The sequence below is a fragment of the Anser brachyrhynchus genome (assembly GCF_964034855.1).
Source record: "Anser brachyrhynchus genome assembly, chromosome: 20".
Classification (NCBI taxonomy): Eukaryota; Metazoa; Chordata; class Aves; order Anseriformes; family Anatidae; genus Anser; species Anser brachyrhynchus.
In genome coordinates, this window is record NC_137713.1 from 9,354,027 (window position 1) to 9,362,098 (window position 8,072).

The 8,072-nt window shown below is 44.6% G+C and overlaps 1 protein-coding gene across 1 annotated transcript in view; it reads right to left on the reverse strand.

Moving 5' to 3' along the window:
- CASTOR2 (cytosolic arginine sensor for mTORC1 subunit 2) overlaps window positions 1-8,072 on the reverse strand; it is a 127,668-nt gene that overhangs the window by 68,983 nt on the left and 50,613 nt on the right. The gene's annotated exons all lie outside the window — the stretch shown is intronic.

Genomic DNA, 8,072 nt, shown 5'->3' on the forward strand with positions numbered 1-8,072 from the left:
GTCATAAATTATTTCAAGTGAGCTCTGCTATGCAGTTTTTACTTAGAACATCACTATTCACCACCTATATTAGTGCACGGGGCTGAATGAAAAACCTGGATCTGAACCTTACTGCTGTGGCCGGTGCTCAGATGATGAATGAGCCAGGTGCTTGGCAGCAGTTCCTCCTCCCATACGTCAAGGAAAGTCACCCCGTTATCTGCAAATGGTTCGTCTGCTCTTTGGGACTCCAGTCTGCAAGGCACCATGCAAGCATCCACAACAAAAAATGTGCTGCAGGGGGCAAAGCACAAGGACAGAGCCTGCAGCAGATCTGCACCCATACTGCACCTCACCTCATCCAAGCACAAGGCTTCACTCAAGGTTTTAGCATTCCTACTGGATTTTTAGTGACGCTAGATACGGGTGTTCATAGGGGTTTGGCAGACCCAATGTGTCTGAAAGCCTATTTGGTGCTCAGACAAGAAGCAGCTCTGAACATCAGGGTTTAAAAATCAGTTGTAACACCATAATTACAAATTTCCTGGGGTAACAAAAAAATAATATATTGCATATGGGATTACCCCACCTCTATTTCTCATTCACCATTTTCTTTTCTTCTCTCCCATCTCACTTCCCAAAAATGGGCAAGAGGAGTTAAAGGAGTAAGTTCTTGATAAATCAAAACTAGGAAATCACTTCTGGTAGTTTCAAGTTGAAACACTTCCTTTGGTTTTTAAATGATATAAAAAATTTCATGCCAGCAACAAACACTTCATGGAAGGCGCTATTCCAATTTGACATGACTGAGCCCCTCAAATCTTCATTCCATAAATAATCTCAGCTGGTGAATGCCTTCTGCTTGGGAAGCGTTCATTTGTCTTGGTGCAGCAGACGACAAGGGGGGGACAGAGGAAAACAGCAGCCATGGCTCAGATTTGCAGACAGGAACAAGATCCCCCACTAACTTTAAAGATAAGAAGACATTAGAATCAAACAGCACTCTGGTAGGTATACACTTAGGTTTCTGCTCCTACACTCGCATCTCAGGCCTTTGAAACCACGTTTCACAGCACGTATGGCTGCCACACTACCATGCTCGTGCTCAACCTGGAACCACACGGTTATTTCTCTGCCTTATGCACGTTGCATGCTCTGCAAACGCTGCTGTTGGAGCAGGTTTAACAATCCCGTGGCAGTGAGTGAGCCAGGACCGACCCCAGCTCCCTCTCCTGCAGCCATACGTGAGTTGCACAGCATGGTGTTGGCTTTTCCCTGCCTCGGAAAAGCCATTTCTATCACCTGCCTAAGTGGGGAACACAGTAAATCACGACTGAGGGCTGGAGGGGAGGGGAAATGAGAGGGAGGCAACGCGTTCAGTTAGGTTTCACTATCCCAAATACTACTTGGACTTCCTAGATTACAGGAAAAAATGCAGGTGTCAGACCACTGATGGAACTGGCTGCTTTTCTTCCTGAAAGCAGACATCTCTCCATGCTCTAACTACTGGGGACAGAAAACAGAAGAAAATTACTAGGTCATTCATCTTCTGTTACAAACTTCAAGACACGTTGCTTAATGCTGCCTGCAAGGTGCTAGTTTTCTCCCGTCATCACACAGTAATTCTGAGCCCAAATTCATCAGCATACACATGAACACGAACTGAGGGAACTACACATCTTTGTCCCTTACCTGCACAGAAAGCATCAGCATGCCTGCTCATAGGGGAACAGAGCCATACAGTCAATAACAGGCGCTCCTCCACACTCCAAAATGATTTCCCATGTTTCTCATAACATGAATTTGGCAACTTCAAGTCCCCCAGTATCAGTACTACTACTAATAATAATTAGAGCTAACATCAGTATTAGCTGATTTTCCCTGCCTGTCTAGAAATCAAAATCACCAGGAAGCTCAGGTAAGGGCATGCAGCAGGCAAGGTGAAGGCCACAGCTTCCCTCCCGCCTTGAGATTTCTCGGTGTGGTGGCACAAGCTGGGGGCTTGGACGCTCAACCCTCACCAGGTTGGCGTTCATCTTGTGCTGCCCCTTTTTACCAAACGGTGCATGCATTTCCACTGACTCAGCCCATCTGAGATTGCCACGCTACCAGCGTTTGCTCAGAGCTTTCTGCTGGCCATGCCGGAGAAGCATCTAAAGCACGCGTGGAACAGAGGCTGGCACTACAGACCAGGGCTGTCCCTCATCTAGCAGCCCATCCTGCCAGCTTGCAAGTGCTCCCAGGATCTGTTTTCCCACCTGCTAACAGAAGTAGCAGCTGATGTTGAGCTTTCACCAGGAGGAGCCTCCCTTGGCTTGACTACAGCCCTGCTTGCAACTTAAGGTGTCCTATGTGCAATAAAAGGGGAAATTAAGTGTATTAAGGCAAGCAATTTAGTGATGTCTATCTTCATAAGTTCCCACTTTTCTAGTTACTGGGATACATAAGCAAAACCCTTTTGCAGGAATAGAAGGATCTTGCTTAAGTTGGTTTTGGATCACTAAAGATACAATATTCCCCAACAACAAAGTGTGCAAAGAAGGCATATTCTTTGTTCTGAACACTGAAAACGTGGATGAGAAAGTCCTCTTCTTCCAGCCCTCATTGTTGGTTGACCTGTATCATGTTACAGAAACTCAACTTGAAAAGTGAACTTTCAGGGAGAGTCACTGTAATGCAAATTCCTAATTTTGGAGGGGGAGGAAAGAGAACAACATACAAAAAACAACAACAAGCTTTCAAAGTTCACAGAAATACAACCAAAAAAAAAAAGCCCAGAAATTATTAGCATGGTTTTCTGAGCTAAAAAATAGCCACAAAAAATGTTGGTTTTTTTTTTTTTCCTCTTCTCTGTGCCATTCACTGAACATAACCCAGTTAGTGGCTTGCACCAACTCTCTTCCCAACCCTCCTGACTTTCATCAAACCCAACGGTAGCTTTATTCAATACAAAACGGACAAAGGGCAAAAGCAGAGGACATTTTTCTTTATAGAAATCTGCCTTTAACACTATTATCTGGAAGAACAGCAGAACTGTGTCTCTGTGTTGCACAGAACGCCAATTAGGACCGTCTAGCTCTATCTGTATTTAGCTTTACGCTGCGGGCTCCAGGCACGTTTCTGCAGCTCCTGCCAGCATGGTGCTGAGCCATGGACTACCGGGGAGTGGTACAACCCCACAAAGCCAGGAAAGTGGTGTAAAGAAAACAAACAAACTAGTCACAACTCTTCACGTCCAAGTAAAGTACCCGGAGGCCTTGTAGTAGATGAAATGAATGAAGTTGTGCTAAGGCAGCAGGTGAGGCACAAGGCACAAGGGGAAATACCAGACCCACATCAGGCAGAGGGTCTCTCCAGCGTGGCACTGCCACCAGTGAAATCCAGAGCCTTGAAAGCAGACCCAACACGTCCACCCGGGTGCTGTCTGTGCAATGCTGACGTGCTATAACCATTAGCGGGAACCTTTATAACCATTAACGTGCAGGAGGAGCAAGGATGCTCTTGTTTTGCTTTAAGCATAGCAGAAAACTGCCTGTACAGACTCTGCATGTTCTCCTCTGTTAACCAAAACCGTCTGTTTAAACCGATCCTCCCCTCTTTCCCTCCCCCCAAAAGTTATTGGGAACAACCATGAGAAGGGACTAAGACCCTTGCAGCATGAACAACAGTGTCACAGCCCTCGGGCCCAAGAGACGTGACAGCAGCTGATAATAGAAATATTCAAAAGATAAAGTAGCCTTAGATAAGGCGTTCCTCCAGCCCCAGCTACGTGAGGACAGTCACAAAACAGGCTGTGATCACCAACCCGATCCTGTTTTAGAAGGGAAAGCACCCCCGGCACAGCTGCCTTTCCAGCTCCTGCCTGCTGTGAAGGCGGGCGGTAACGTGCCTCCGGGCTTATGGGGTCCGGTCCCAAGGGCTGCAGGCATCGCTACTGTCCTGAGCCTACAGAGCAGTAGGGGAGGCTCTGTTCCCTTTAGGTGAGCCCGTAAATTACATCAGAAATCATTTTAGTCCACTGATTTTGACTGCAATGTCTTTGGAGTTACAAATGGGAAAATGAGACCAAGTTCTTAGACACTTTTTAAAAGCAATAAACCAAAGAACATCACCACCACCACTACCAAACCTATCAGACTTACGCTATCATCTCCAGAGAGACTAACCTAACACCTTGCCCCACACGGGTCCTGTGGGCTGGGCTATGACTCAGTTCCCATTTACGAAGAAGGTCTGCAAGCACCCCTGTTGAGCAGCATGGTATATAGAACCACACCAAACCTCATCATACTCTCATTTAATGTGCTATTGGGGATTAAATGAGCATCTCAGGCATCGCTTCGCTTATGTTTTATTGTTGTTCTTCCTCCAGCTTTATTTTCTGAACAAGCATCTGAAATAAAGCAATAGAGCAACAGCAAAGTGTTTTGAATCCCCAAACTTTCAAAAATCATGAAGTTATTTTCAGAGTTAAAACTATCATCTGATGTGCTGTGCAGTGCTGCCTGTACTAATTTCCTTCTCCTAGGATAATGGCAATAGTGCACATCACTTCTCATTCAAGTGCTTTAATTTGTTCTTTTTGGCTTGATTCTCCCCCAAAGCATCTTTAACAATATTGTTTACAGTTTTATCACTGTTAATGACAGGGAAGTCATTCTTCAAATCTCCATAGAGGGTCAACGAATGTTTACATTGAAAAGGCAAGATCTCTTTGCTTTGGGAGAGAATGTTGCAAATGAAATCTCTGAAGGGGAAGCTGGAACAACAAATGAAAAGGAAGCTCAGTTTGTGTGCATTGGAAAAGGACTCATTTATTATCTAACAATTAACCAATTGATCCAGACACACCTTTTCCTCTTCTCTCTTCGCTATTCCTGCCTGCCAGCACTGTTAAAAGGCCATCTACTGAGAGCCAGCTCACCCGCATAAGAGATGCAAAAGCTATTCTTTCCACTGGAAATAGTCCATCATTTATTTAAGCAGAAAGTAACTATGCTTTAAAAACTTTTTCTTTACAGCAGCAACAGTATTCTCAGATCAACGCTTCACTATTGGAGCTGAACTTCATTTCAGCAAAGAAAGGTGGAGTACAACAGAGTTTTCCTTAACCACAAAATTATCTTCTACAAATCAGCAACTGTGTTGAGAAACGCATTACAGATGTGGGTGTGGGACCTAAGGTTTACAGTTGAAAACAAAGCATGATTTAATGCACAACAAAGGCTCATGAATACATTTTACTGAATGGATCCAGAAAGATTATCTGACGAGGACAATGCAAATGCTGAGAACAACAGCAACAGAGCAAGCCCTGCTTCCCTTCCAATTCAGGCACTATACATCAGCACTGGCAAGTCTGATTCTCCCTTCGGTTACTCCTCCAATGCCCTCTGCTGCAGAATATTGACTTTGAAATTCTATCAGCAATAAAACAGAACTGACTTTTTCTAAGTGGAGTGCTACTGCACATCCAAACCCAAATATTTGGGGTACATAGTAGCTATTATTGTGTTCAGCCAAAACCCAATGATTATTGTGTGGGCAACACTGAAAAAGAGAATGCAGAGCATGTGCTTTTTATTTCAAAGACAGGAGAAACCCAGGCTCAACCCAACAGGGGCAAGAGGTTCTTACGATACTGCTCCAAGATACAAAGAAGAGAGGAAGAAACTGCAAAACTGTTGTGGACTGGAATTGATGAACTTGTTTCCCTGCAGGAACCATAAACACAATTTTCCCAGCATGGGACATAATAGTTCTCCCACAAATTACTAAAATATATTTCCAGCGCTCAATATAGAAAGCTAGATGCACAAGAAATGTTTGCAGCTTCAATGCAGGCAGTAATTGAGAACATGTGTGGCAGGGGGATTGGAGGGGGAGGAGGAAGCAAGCTATGCTTCATCGAAATGGAGTGGCGGGAGAAACACATTTCAGTCCTCATCATTTTCAAAGAGCTTCCATTTTTGAGCGGGTCCAAAACCCCACGATATAACCCCATCCAAGGGAGAACGCTGTGAGCCTGCACGTCAAACCTAAATTTAATGCACATTAACAATTTAAGAGATGTTGCTGAGCCTGAACAATAATAAAAAAATGGTCATTTACTTTCCCTTCTGCACAGACAGTGGGTTTAGTTTCTTGAATGAATTAAGGACACATTTACAGGAAAAGCTACCTCTGACTCCTCTCATTCTCCCAAGCTCCATTTCCACGTCCTGTGGCACAGGGGTATTAACCAGCCCAGCTATGGATGAGAAAAGCAATACTCCTGCATATCCTAGCTGGCATTTTGTGCAAGATAGCATTGTAGATGCGCCAGCAGCCAGCCTTCCACAAACCAGTTCAGCAGTTAAGGTGTTGACTAAATTTGCAGCACTCAGAGGAGCTGAAAGGAAGCTTCATTTGCTTCCTTGCTAATGAAGTGAAAGGAAACTGCTCTCACACCAATTCACTGTTTTTTTGGATAACGAATCCCTATAAATACAAGCAAAGGGGCAAAAAGTATTCCAAGAATTTATTTATTTTTAATAAGTCAGTATTGACAACCCACAAGTTTCAGCCTTGAAAATGTAAAATGTCAGCCAGTATTATTTTTAAAAATGCTTTTCCAAAACGCTCTAAAACAGTCTCGTCAGGCTGCGAAGGAAGGACCCACGGAAAGGTAGGCCAGCATCGAAATTCTTCCCTGGCCTACCAGGCCCAAGAAAAACATGAGTAATTATTCAGCAAGTGTGCATGACATGGGCTCAGACTGAAGTCTGCCCTTTCTGAATATTGCCCTTTAAATCCAGCTGCCAGACCAACACCCAAAACAAAAGCCAGAGCTCTGCGAGAAACGAAGCCCGCTGATAATGTGGAGCGGGTCACTCTTTGGGTCAGAAGAGAGGTTATGGCTAGTTTTCCATAATCCCATGCACATTTTTGTGTTGCTCTGTCACTGAAGGAACATTTCGGCCACTCCACAGGGCTTAACCTCGCTGGCTATGCTTTGGACCCCTGCAGGGTCAGCAGTGTAGGCCGCTCAAATCGGGGCCTCAAACAACCTGGAAGGTCGCTCAGATCGGGGCCTGAAATCAATGTGGCAGAAGTTAGTTAGCCCTTCCATCTCTGGGGTCTGGAGAGGTTTGCTGGCTACCTCAACTGGCTGCACTGTACCTGCAGAGCCTTCAGATTTTTTTCTTTTGAGCCCTTCAGTTTCAGCACAACAACTCTTGCTTGTGGTCTGTACAGCACCAAGCACAACAGGGCTCAGACATTTCTGGGGAGCATTAACCCAAGTGACATGAAGGGCTGCATTAGGAATACTGCAAACTTTGTAATGCTGTTCAGCCTAAAAAGTTTGCCAGATTATGAGAAAACAGCTGCTTAGAGCCAAAGATTTATAAACTCCACCTAAAGATCTTATAATGCCTGCTGACTGAGTAATAAGATGGCAGGTGAAATACAAAGTCAATAAATGGAAATTAATGCATACAGGGGGAAAATAATTTTAATTCTGAATGAAGAATGACAGGCTCTAAATGAGCTATTACCACTCAGGAAAGAGATTTTGAAGTCACTATGGGCTGTTCTCCAAAAGGTTCAGTGACTTTCAAAGGGGCCATGAGAATACCAGTAACCAGGGAGGGAGGTGAGAATATCTCCTTGCCCCAGTGCACAAATCCAGCACATACCCAGCTGCCAAGTACTTCATGATCTGACCATCCCAAGGCTACCGGTGGGCTGAAACTGAATTGTAAGAAACACACAGAAGGGGCCTAAGGGGAAACCAAGGCATGGAAAACTGAACAGACGCGGGCGATTCAACTGCAAGAAGAGATGGGTCAGCATGGTATTACAAGAGAAGTTACTATGGCCAAGGTGGTTAAAGAAGAATTATTCATTGTCTCACGATGTGTGAAACAGGGGATGCAAAGTGACCTGAGAGTACAAAGTTTTCCATTTAAAAATGATTGCGGATGAGAGGGGCATGGCCAGAAAGTAGTGCAGAAGACAGTATGTACAAGGAAGCAACGGGTTCCTGGAAGAAGAGCTCACCGGTGAACATGGTGCCCCAGGTGACATCTTCTGTTTAAGACACCTCTTAC